Source organism: Oncorhynchus clarkii, chromosome 6, assembly GCF_045791955.1.
Source record: "Oncorhynchus clarkii lewisi isolate Uvic-CL-2024 chromosome 6, UVic_Ocla_1.0, whole genome shotgun sequence".
NCBI lineage: Eukaryota > Metazoa > Chordata > Actinopteri > Salmoniformes > Salmonidae > Oncorhynchus > Oncorhynchus clarkii.
The window spans coordinates 12,170,898-12,183,660 of NC_092152.1; positions in this window are offsets into that span (position 1 = coordinate 12,170,898).

Here is a 12,763-nt window from a genome sequence, read left to right on the forward strand (position 1 = left end):
ATTCTGGAGAAATAAAATAAATGTCTTAACCTTCATCAAGTAGTACAGCTCTATGTATGTCATATAGAATACTAACAAATTATGAACAATTCCCTTGAAATACATAAATGCATACATGTACTAAAAGGAAATGGGCATTGTAGGGTGATTAGAAAAGACTTCCACAAGAGTGTGCCCACAGCAGAACTATATATAGAGATATCTATCGCAATGATGAATCCCACCCACCCAGCTACAGTACATGTTCTGCATGTACCTGTGGGTGGGAAACTATTCTAGACGTTTAGAATGCTGGTGTAAAACTTATTGTGCAAAACTGATGGTTAAAAATTCTGCGTGACATCATCACTTACCGACCTGGCAAAGAGGAATATGCATAAATGTGACACAATTACAGTTGTTTCAATTAACAATTAGCTATCATACTCTTCCATATCGTACTACAGTGCCAGACACAATTGTTGATATACTCAACATGTATCACTTGGTTAGGTCTTTAATTTCAATTGGATACAAGCTTCCTAAATTGAAATAAAGTGAAAAGAAATTAAACAAAAAGGAAAGTGAAAAGACAAATAATACAGTTTTGTTCCAGAGGCGTTCCGTCCATACTGGAGATAAATGTTCACCTACAGTACATTATTATTATATATATATATTATTATCAAAACATCAGAGTGCTAATAATACATTTCATACATATTGAGAGAGAGAGAGAGAGAGAGAGAGAGAGAGAGAGAGAGAGAGAGAGAGAGAGAGAGAGAGAGAGAGAGAGAGAGAGAGAGAGAGAGAGAGAGGGCATTTTTGAGAAAGTTGTGAAGCAATGTTAATCCAAGATTATTATGCTCCTTTGGAGACTATTTAAAGGAGAGACATCAGATTATTATGCTCCTTTGGAGACTATTAAAAGGAGAGACATCAGATTATTGTGCTCCTTTAGAGACTAAAAGGAGAGACATCAGATTATTGTGCTCCTTTAGAGACTAAAAGGAGAGACATCAGATTATTATACTCCTTTAGAGACTATTAAAAGGAGAGGCATCAGATTATTATACTCCTTTAGAGACTAAAAGGAGAGACATCAGCTGCATCTCCTTTTTTAAGATAAACAATATTGCAATGGGGACTTGTTTGTTTTTCAAATGGTGATACAGCTGTACAGATCTACAGTCAAGAATTTGTCAAGTGGAAGAATTGGTCAAGAGACTATGAAGAATGTACGAAACACACACAGTTCCTCTGTCTGCCACTTCCTCTGTCTGACACTTAAAATGCAGAAGATTTTATGTCACCCAGAAACTGTAAAGAAAGGGACCGTATCAACATTCTACTATAATGTGTAATCACCATTGAAGTAATCCATTTAAATTTGATGATTAGATAAAGATTTTTAGTCAAAGTACAAGGCATTCAAGTTGACCAACATCTATCTGTGAGTTAGAAAGTGTAAGGTTCCGACCACATACTAGATTATTGATGTTGGCTATTATGGTGTAGCTGCATGCACATCAAAAACATAAGAGAATTCACAATGTACTATTTTGTTCACCATTTTTGTGATTTTATGAACAAATAAGTTTAATGTAACCTTGAATATTCTGAAAGGAATTGTGAAATAATGTTCTGACCAAAAAAACATCCCCATCCTTTTGTTTGAATTGTGGTCATGTTCTTTTTTAATCTGTTCATCCCCATGGCTACTGCTGTTATGCAAGTTCAATTGCATTTCCCTCTTCCTATCAGAATGCTCACATTAATGTGTTTTCCTTGTTTCCCCTGCAGGTCCTTCTGGGTAAAAGTCGAAACAGCCTTTACTGACATGAAACGGATCAATTTTGGTTCATCATACAGTCACTGAGAACGAGGCTCCCTACCTTTGACAGAACACCAATTCCTCTGAGCCAAGGCCAAATAATTAATCCTCATAGAGAATTGGAAGACATAGTAGCACAGTTTTATTCATGGGAGAAGCATGGTAAAAGTTCAAATGTAATGCAAACATAAGATGAAAACATTGCATCCAAATGTGACTGGTTCATTTACAATTGAAATGGAGATTCTATGTATAATTTATAGGCAGTGGAATTACTGATGTCCCCAGCATTCTGAGAACTCTTCAAGGGTGGGAAGTCTGCTTATAGCTGACATTCCTATTGAACGTGAGAAAGAGAGAAACATAACCATGGTCATGTTACTTTCTTATGACATAATTTGAACAAGAACAGACACACTCAGTTCGTAATTGTATGTGTTGGTTACAGGTTTTTGTGAATTGTGGGGTATTAGACATAAACAGCCAGTAAAATCTGCTGGACAATATTTGTTGATCTGCAGTGACTGCTCTTAATATACAGGAACATGAAATACATACATGTGTCATATTGAAAATCCAACATACAATATGAGGCAAGTTAAAAGGCTAAAATATAGGAATTGAGGATGTTCACTAATTTGTGTTCGGAATGCTATGTTGAGCGTATAGAAATCTATGTGTGATCAATGTCATACAAGTTGCTTGCAAAGATATGGCATGCACTTAAAGCAAGAATAACTTGCATTACATTTTATTTGTATATATTTATATATTTATAAAACCTTTCTACAGAGATTGTAACATTTAAAAAGAGGATATTTTTTTTATTCCGTGGGATGAAAGGCGTGTTTTAAAGAAGGCTGTCATTCTTCTGACAGTACATGCGTTTCTGCAGGGCATATCTGGATCATTTATTTATATAGTGAGAGAGTATATATATATATATATATATATAAACACATTATTGTTATGGTATAGGGGCGGAAAAAATTGTGTAAAATGTGAAAGCAAACTAGATTAAACCAAATACATTGTTGTGCTTATCAGAGGAGGAATGATACTGAATGAATGCATGACTGATTCTTTTTCCACTTTCTCCTGTCATCGCTGTGGTCTGCTATGCATTTCCTGGAGCGGCTGTTAGGATCCACCAACTGGAGTGCACCTCACTTCAGCCCACCCTTAGTCAATGCGGACTTTGTGACTGTGTTCTCTCGTGAAATAAAAAAACATTGTCAACGACGTGTCGGGGAAACAATGTCCGCATCTTTGGACATCATTTGCACTTTGCACTTATGTTAGTCTTTATACTTTGTTTTTCCTTTAACATGTTAATTACAAAATAACTTCAAGTATGTGTTGATTGTGTTGATTTGAAATGGTAATTCCTGCTTCTAAAGCTATTTGAAAGGTCAATGACCTACAGTATGTCAATCAAATGAAAAAGTTAGTATTAACGCTCATCCAAGCTAGTGCTACTGTCGTTATCTTAGATTTTCAGTGAGAGTCAAAAACCTATTTCAAAGTGAATGAAGACAAGAGGCAAAAGGAAGACAATTGATATCTGGGCTCCTGAGTGGCAGCAGTCTAAGGCACCGCATCTCAGTGGAAGAGGGGTCACTGCAGTTCCTCGTTAGAATCCAGGCTGCATCACATCCGACTGTGATTGGGAGTCCATAGGGCGGCGCATAATTGGCCCAGCGTCGGCTGGGGTAGGCCATCACTGTAAATAATAATTTGTTCTTAACTGACTTGCCTGGTTAAATAAAAAATGTAATCATTGTACCATGTAAGACCATCGTCCCAATTAGCTGAAGACGTTCAATGTAAAAAACAAACATGGAATGAATGTAATTATAATACCCATAGATTCTCCATTTGGAATCAAAGGAACTGGGTCAAATAGATCCCTCTGATAGTGGTCTACCTTTGTTCAAGAGCCCCAGCTGTTGCTAGAGCAGATTTTTATGCAACTGGAGCACACTTCCAGAGGTGTCATCCATGATACTACACTGTGTAAGGAAATATATAGCCTACACTATATGTACACGTGTATGTGGACACCCCTTCAAATTAGTGGATTCAGCTATTTCAGTCACACTCGTTGCTGACTGGTGTATAAAATTGAGCACACAGCCATGCAATCTCCATAGACATTGGCAGTAGAATGGCCTTACTGAAGAGCTCAGTGACTTTAAACGTGGCACCGTCATAGGATGCCACCTTTCCAACAAGTCAGTTTGTCAAATGTCTGCCCTGCTAGAGCTGCTCCGGTCAACTGTAAGGGATGTTATTGTGAAGTGGAAACCTCTAGGAGTAACAACGGCTCAGCCGCGAATTGGTAGGCCACACAAGCTCACATGAAATGGGGTTCTATAGCCAAGCAGCTGCACACAAGCCTAAGATCACCATTCGCCAAGCGTTGGCTGGAGTGGTGTAAAGCTCGCCGCCATTGGACTCTGTAGCAGTGGAAACGCGTTCTCTGGAGTGAGGAATACTACTATTCCGACTCTGACGCTCGTCGGATGTTGCAGGGCTTGAAAAATATTACGGACTACAGCCGCGAGCTGCCCAGTGACGCGAGCCTACCAGATGAGCTAAATGTCTTTTATGCTCGCTTCGAGGCAAGCAACACTGAAGCATGCATGAGAGCACCAGCTGTTCCGGACGACTGTGTGATCCCGCTCTCCGTAGCCGATGTGAGCAAGACCTTTAAACAGGTCAACATTCATAAAGCCGTGGGGCCAGACGGATTACCAGGACGTGTACTCAGAGCATGAGCGGACCAACTGGCAAGTGTCCTCACTGACATTTTCAACCTCTTCCTGACCGAATCTGTAATGCCTACATGTTTCAAACAGACCACCATAGTCCCTGTGCCCAAGAAGCGAAGGTAACCTGCCTAAATGATTACCGCCCCGTAGCACTCACGCCGGTAGCCATGAAGTGCTTTGATAGGCTGGTCATGGCTCACATAACACCATCATGCTGGAAACCCTAGACCCACTCCAATTTGCATACCGCCCCAACAGATCCACAGATGACGCAATCTCAATCACACTCCACACTGCCCTTTCCCACCTGGACAAAAGGAACACCTTTGTGAGAATGCTGTTCATTGACTACAGCTCAGCGTTCAACACCATAGTGCCCCCGAAGGTCATCACTAAGCTAAGGACACTGGGACTAAACACCTCCCTCTGCAACTGGATCCTTGACTTACTGACTGGCTACACCCAGGTTGTAAGGGTAGGCAACAACACATGTGCCATGCTGATCCTCAACACTGGGGACCCTCAGAGGTGTGTGCTTAGTCCCCTCCTGTACTCCCTGTTCACTTACGACTGTGTGGCCTAGCATGACTCCAACACCATCATTAAGTTTGCTGACGACACAACAGTGGTAGGCCTGATCACCGACAACGATGAGACAGCCAATAGGGTGGAGGTCAGAGACCTGGCAGTGTTGTGCCAGGACAACATCCTCTCCCTCAATGTGAGGGCCGAACAGGCCCCCATTCTCATCGACGGGGCTGACGTGGAGCGGGTTGAGTGTTTCAAGTTCCTTGGTGTCCACATCACCAAAGAACTATCATGGTCCAAACCCAGCAAGACAGTTGTGAAGAGGGCACAACAACAGCTTTTCCCCCTCAGGAGAATGAAAAGATTTGGCATGGGTCCCCAGATCCTCAAAATGTTCAGCTGCACCATCGAGAGCATTATAGACCGGTTGCATCACCGCCTGGTATGGCAACTGCTCGGCATCTGACCCTACAGTGGGTAGTGCGTACAGCCCAGTACATAACTGGGGCCAAGCTTCCTGACATCCTGGACCTATATACTAGGCTGTGTCAGAGGAAGGCCAAAAAAATTGTCAAAGACTCCAGTCACCCAAGTCATAGACTGTTTTCTCTGCTACCGCATGGCAAGCGCTACCGGAGCACCAAGTCTAGGACCAAAGGCTCCTTAACACCTTCTACCCCCAAGCCTAAGACTGCTGAACAATTATTGTATATAGCCTCATTGTTGTTATGTAATTTTTTTTACTTTAGTTTATTTAGTAAATATTTTCTTACTTCTATTTCTTAAACTGCATTGTTGGTTAAGGGCTTGTAAGTAAGCATTTCACGGTAAGGTCTACCTACACCTGTTGTATTCAGTGCATGTGACAAATACAATTTGATTTGATTTGAATCACGCTTCACCATCTGGCAGTCCGACGGACGAATCTGGGTTTAGGAGAATGCTACCTGCCCCAATGCATAGTGCGAACTGTAAAGATTGGTGGAGGAGGAATAATTATCTGGGGCTGTTTTTTATTGTTCGGGCTATGCCCCTTAGTTCCAGTGAAGGGAAATCTTAACGCTACAGCATACAATGACATTCTATACGATTCTGTGCTTCCAACGTTGTAGCATCAGTATGACAATGCCCCCGTACACAAAGCAAGGTCCATGTAGAAATGGTTTGTCGAGATTAGTGTGGAAGAACAGGGCCTCCACAGAGCCCTGACCTCAACCCCATCGAACACCTTTGTGATGAATTGGAACGCCGACTGCAAGCCAGGCCTAATCGCCCAACATCCGTGCCCGACCTCACTAATGCTTGTGGTTGAATGGGAGCAAGACCCTGCAGAAATGTTCCAATTTCTAGTGGAAAGCCTCCCCAGAAGAGTGGATGCTCTTGTAGTAGCAAAGGGGGGACTCCATATTAATGCCCATGACTTTGGAATGAGCTGTTCGATGAGCAGGTATCCACATACCTTTGGTCATGTAGTGAATATTAACAACCTTATTGTTTTACTGTCAATGGGTTAAAAGCAAAATAAGAGTCCAGAAACAACACCTTACACCCACGTTGTGTGACAGACTGCAGACTCTCACCGCCTCTTCCACCCCTATAATGCCATTGATTTATCGGATCGGGCGTGTCTGGCAGGCTGGGCATGCCATGTGCTCTAGTTTAGAACCATTCTGCAACCTCCCAGGCGCGAGCGTAGCTGCGAACGTGGCCTGCGGACGGTCAGTAACAAGCTGTATCTTTGTTTGTTTGTTCTGTGGCTGGGGTCGGCATGGCAGATAGTTCAGATGGTAGCGTTAGGGCAACTGATATTGTAAATGATGATATGACCAGTGATGATCAGCTATTTACACCTGTTGTAAATAGGAGGAACAGGAGTAAGAGAAATGGCAATGAGGGTGATGGAGGGACGAACACTGCTGGGGAAACCATGAGAGTGTTGAGAGTAGATCTGTAAAGCGCAGGACCACTAGACAAAGAGGTTGGAGTAGAAAGTTGTAAAGTTATGGTAGTGTTCCCAGAACCAGCAAGTAAGTACTTCCATCCTTTGCATTTGACAAAAAAATCATTTGGGAAGAGATTGGGGTTATTAATGACTTTCCTAGCCAACACTCTCTTTCCCTGAGAGACTATCATGCTATCAAATGTCAAATTATTCTTCAAAGTTTTAAAAGCATTATCACAATCATTGATGGCTTTATTACAGACTTCAGGCACCAAGGAACTATCTTTCGTCTACCACCTGTATACTTACAGTACCAGTCAAATGTTTAGACACACCTGCTCATTCAAGGGTTTTTCTTTACTTGTACTATTTTCTACATTGCAGAATAATAGTGAAGACATCAAAACTATGAAATATTACATTGGGTATCATATAGTAACCAAAAAAAGTGTTAAACAAATTATTCAGAGTTGTTACCATTTGCCTTGATGACAGCTATGCACACTCTTGGCATTCTCTCAACCAGCCTCATAAGGAATGCTTTTCCAACAGTCTTGAAAGAGTTCCCACATGTGCTGAGCACTTGTTGGCTGCTTTTCCTTCACTCTGAGGTCCAACTCATCCCACACCTTTTCAATTGGGTTGAGGTCGGGTAATTGTGGAGGCCAGGTCGTCTGATGCAGCACTCCATCACTCTCCTTGGTCAAATAGCCTTTTCACAGCCTGGAGGTGTGTTTTGGGTCATTGTCCTGTTGATAAAACAAATGATAGTCCTTTGTCAGAGATAAACAAATGATTGTCCTTTGTCAGAGACTCCAGTCACCCTAGTTCTAGACTTTTTTTCACTGCTACCACACAGCAAAAGGTACCGGAGCGCCAAGTCTAGGACCAAAAGGCTCCTCAACAGCTTCTACCCCCAAGCTTCTACCCCCAACCATTCATAATGGTAATCGCCACTGGACAGTTTACATTGAGCCCCCCCCACCTTTTGTACACTGCTGCTACTCTCTGGTTGTTTGTAACCGATGCATAGTCACTTCGCCCCCACCTATATGTACAGATTACCTCAACTAGCCTGTACCCCCGCACACTGACTCGGTACCGGTGCCAGATATAGTATATACTGTAGCCTCGTTATTGTTATTCTTATTGTGTTAATTTTTATTATTACTTTTTATTTTAGTCTACTTGGTAAATATTTTCAACTTCTTGAACTGCACTGTTGGTTATTAAGGGCTTGTAAGTAAACATTTCACTGTAAAGTCTACACTTGTTGTATTCGGCGCATGTAACAAAGAAAGTTTGATTTGACTAAACGCAAACCATATGGGATGGCATATCGCTGCAGAATGCTGTGGTAGCCATACTGGTTAAGTGTGCCTTGAATTCTAAATACATCACAGACAATGTCACCAGCAAAGCACCCCCACACCATCCCACCTTCTCCTGCATGCTTCATGGTGGGAACCACACATGTGGAGATCATCCGTTCACCTACTCTGCATCTCACAAAGACACGGCGGTTGGAACCAAAAATCTCAGATTTGGACTCATCAGACCAAAGGACAGATTTCCACCAGTCTAATGTCCATTGCTCGTGTTTCTTGGCCCAAGCAAGTCTTCTTCTTATTGGTGTTCTTGAGTAGTGGATTCTTTGCAGCAATTCGACCATGAGGGCCTGATTCACGCAGTCTCCTCTGAACAGTTGATGTTGAGATGTGTCTATTACTTGAACTCTGTGAAGCATTTATTTGGGCTGCAATCTGAGGTTCAGTTAACTCTCATAAACGTATCCTTTGCAGCAGAGGTAACGGGGTCTTCCTTTCCTGTGGCTGTCTTTCTGAGAGCCAATTTCATCATAGCGCTTGATGGTTTTTGCGACTGCACGTGAAAGTTCTTGACATTTTCCGGATTGAGTGACCTTCAGGTCTTAAAGTAATGATGGGCTGTTGTTTCCCTTTGCTTATTTGAGCTGTTCTTGCCACACTATGTGTCAAGGTGTGCGCTACTGGTGGAGAAGTCAGGAGAGCAGAGAGTTGTGAACAGACGCACACTTTATTAAGGCAGAGGCAAATAAAACAGTCAGACGCCACTGCGTCCAAACCTCCAGCCAAAGGTAAAAGTGCTATGGGCGAAACTGTCACAAAAATTTAGCAAATGTTGTACAATCAACATCCCTCGTAAAAAGCCACGGAATAACGGGGGGAATCCCAGCCTGGCGCATACCCACGAACATGTAACAAAAACAATTTCACACAAAGACATGGAGGTGAACAGAGGAATAAATATATGCAGTGTGATTAGGGAATGACAACCAGGAGTGCAGGGAACAAGACAAAACTAATGCAACAATGGAAAAATGGAGCGGAGATGGCTAGAAAGCCGGTGACGTCGACCACCGAACGCCGCCCAAACAAGGAGAGGAGCCAACTTTGGCGGTAGTCGTGACACTATGGACTTGGTCTTTTATCAAATAGGGCTATCTTATGTATACCCCCCTACATTGTCACAACACAACTGATTGGCTCAAACGCATTAAAGAAGGAAAGAAATTCCACAAATGAACTTAACAAGGCACATGTTTTAATTGAAACGCATTCCCGGTGACTACCCCATGAAGCTTGTTGAGAGAATGCCAAGAGTGTGCAAAGCAAATGGTGGCTACTTTGAAGAATCTCAAATATATTCGGATTTGTTTAACACTTGTTTGGTTACTACATGATTCCATATGTGTTATTTCATAGTTTTGATGTCTTCACTATTATTCTACAATGTAGAAAATAGCAAAAATAAAGAAAAATCCTGGAATGAGAAGGTCTGTCCGAACTTTTGAGTGATACTGTACTTCAAGATCTATGTTGCATGTGACTGGAAAATGATCACTACCTATTGTGGATTCTATCTTTACACCCCACTCACATACTGTGTACCAGCAATGGAGGAGGACCCAATGTAAGATCTAAGCATGACAATGCACCTTTAGTCACATTTATCCATGTCCCCCAAACATAATTTATACCAACTAGTCCCCTTCGCTCCATAAAATCTTCAGCCACTAAACCATTAGCATCTGTGGTATTGCTGCCCCACAAGCTGTAATGCACACTGAAATCTCCACACCATACTGTATCTCATTATCACCTTTACTGGATATCGCAACTAGATACGGGTTTACAACCCAGATACGGGTTTTCAGAGACAGGTTTACAAGGATTATGGTAGTATTAAACAATGTGATATTACCCCCTTCTCTACAAATCTCCAGTGCCACACATTCATGTTCTTTGAAACCATGAATCTCTCTAAGTGCTACATCTTCTTTAATTAATGAAACCTACCAACTCTTATTTCTATCACTTCTCACATAGATAAACTCAGGTATAATAGAATCCAATTGAGGTTTAAACCATGTTTCCTTTTCACACATCACGTCCTGTAAAACGTCTAAATCATGTACACACTTCTTAAATTCTTGTCCATTATCAATCAAACTCCTAGCATTCCATTAAACAACATGGAACACCATAATACTGTTACTATTATTATTAATACTATGTATTATGCTGATCATCATTTGAATTTTGGTTCAGCATCCAATGTATCATTTCTACATAACTTCAGAAATCCCCAGAATATCTTTGGCTGCCTTCACTAATTATTTTATTTGTGCAGTCCTGTTCTTACCTGGAGCAGTCATATTGATTGCCCTACACATGAAGGCCAAGAAGTGTACACAATCTTCTACCATGATCTTTCTATGTAATCAAACGTTTATGCTCGCATATCAATCGGGCTGAGGTTCCACAGGCGTCCTAGGAGCGTTGACTATCTGCTAATATGTTGTATTTGGGGTATTTTGAACACTAGGTTTGTTATTCACTTTCCAAATAGTCTCAGCATAGGATACGTTGTTTGTAATTGTGTACCTCTGTGCTTCCATGGCTTCCTGTTGTACTTCAAATCCGCCCTCACAGTTATAACATTTAACTCTAGCATCAGGCCCATATTTCCCATACACGTGATCCCTACCACACTTTGCACTTCTCATTTTACCTTTGCACACATTAGCAACATGCTCCATCCGTTGGCACTTGAAGCACAGAAGTGGAGGCGGCACGTACTCTCTAACCGGATAACTGAGGGATCCTAGCTGCACCCTATTCTGCAGCTTCCCTTCTAATTGTAACAGTACAGTTGTAGTGTCCACTCGACTGCCACTTCCTTTGCTTTTCATCCTTTTCGCGTCAATAACTTTTCCTCCTTTCAGGGAAGCCTTAACTTCTTCCATTTCCATTGGCATTCCAACAATTACTACTCTCATTTTAGACGTAGTACTGGGAATGTGACATTTAGTAGGTTCAATTTCAAAACTTTCTCTTGCTGAATTGTACTGTTTGCAGTGATCAGGACCTTCCCCTAACCCAGCGGTTGGACATCCTTAAGAGCGCCAAGAAAGGTGCATGGCAGGAATTATGTTCTTCTATAGGAAGGGAAACAACTGGGGGATGTGTGGAAAATGATAACCACCTCGACAACCACTGTGATTATTATTATTTGACCCTGCTGGTCATCTATGAACATTTGAACATCTTGGCCATGTTCTGTTATAATCTCCATCTGGCACAGCCAGAAGAGGACTGGCCACCCCTCATAGCCTGGTTCCTCTCTAGGTTTCTTCCTAGGTTCTGTTCTTTATAGGGAGTTTTTCCTAGCCACTGTGCTTCTACACCTGCATTGCTTGCTATTTGGGGTTTTAGGCTGGGTTTCTGTACAGCACTTTGTGACATCAGCTGATGTAAGAAGGGCTTTATAAATCAATTGTATTGATTGATTGATTGATATTGCACTTGCATCAAATCTCTGTAAATGAATGGAAAAGTTGATTGTAGGAAGATTGATGTATTATCTGGAACATAGGGGTCTATTAAGTCCACACCAGAGTGGATTCAGAAAATGAAGAACAAGCCTTGATGCATTCGTTAAAGTTGGTACTGGAGGTGACCAAGGCTTAGGCAATGAAGGAAGTGATGTCAATAGTATATATATATATCTTTGTTTATTATTCATCCCTTTTTCTCTCCAATTTCATGGTATCCAATTGGTAGTTACAGTCTTGTCTCACCGTTGCAACTCGTGTATGGACTCGGGAGAGGCGAAGGTCGAGAGCCGTGCGTCCTCCGAAACACAACCCAACCAAGCTGCACTGCTTCTTGACACAACGCCCACTTAACCCGGAAGCCAGCTGCACCAACGTGTCTGAGGAAACACCGTACACCTGGTGACCGTGTCAGCGTGCACTGCGCCCGGCCCGCCACAGGACTCGCTAGTGCACGATGGGACAAGGACATCCCTGCCAGCCAAACCCTCCCCTGACCTGGACGATGCTGGGCCAATTGTGTGCCGCCCCATGGGTCTCCCGGTCACGGCCAGCTGCAACAGAGCCTGGACTCGAACCAAGAATCTCTCGTGGCACAGTGCGGTGCAGTGCCTTAGACCACTGGGCCACTCGGGAGGCCGTCAATAGTATATTTTGATATTGAAAAAGCATATGATACAATGTGGCGGGAAGGTTTACTGATTAAATTGAATGAAATGGGCAGGGTGGGAGAATGTATAACTGGATTATGGAGTTCTTGTTTGACCTAACTTTCCAGGTCACGGTGGGATTGGCGTTATCAAGAGAATATGAGGTAGAAAATGGAGCTC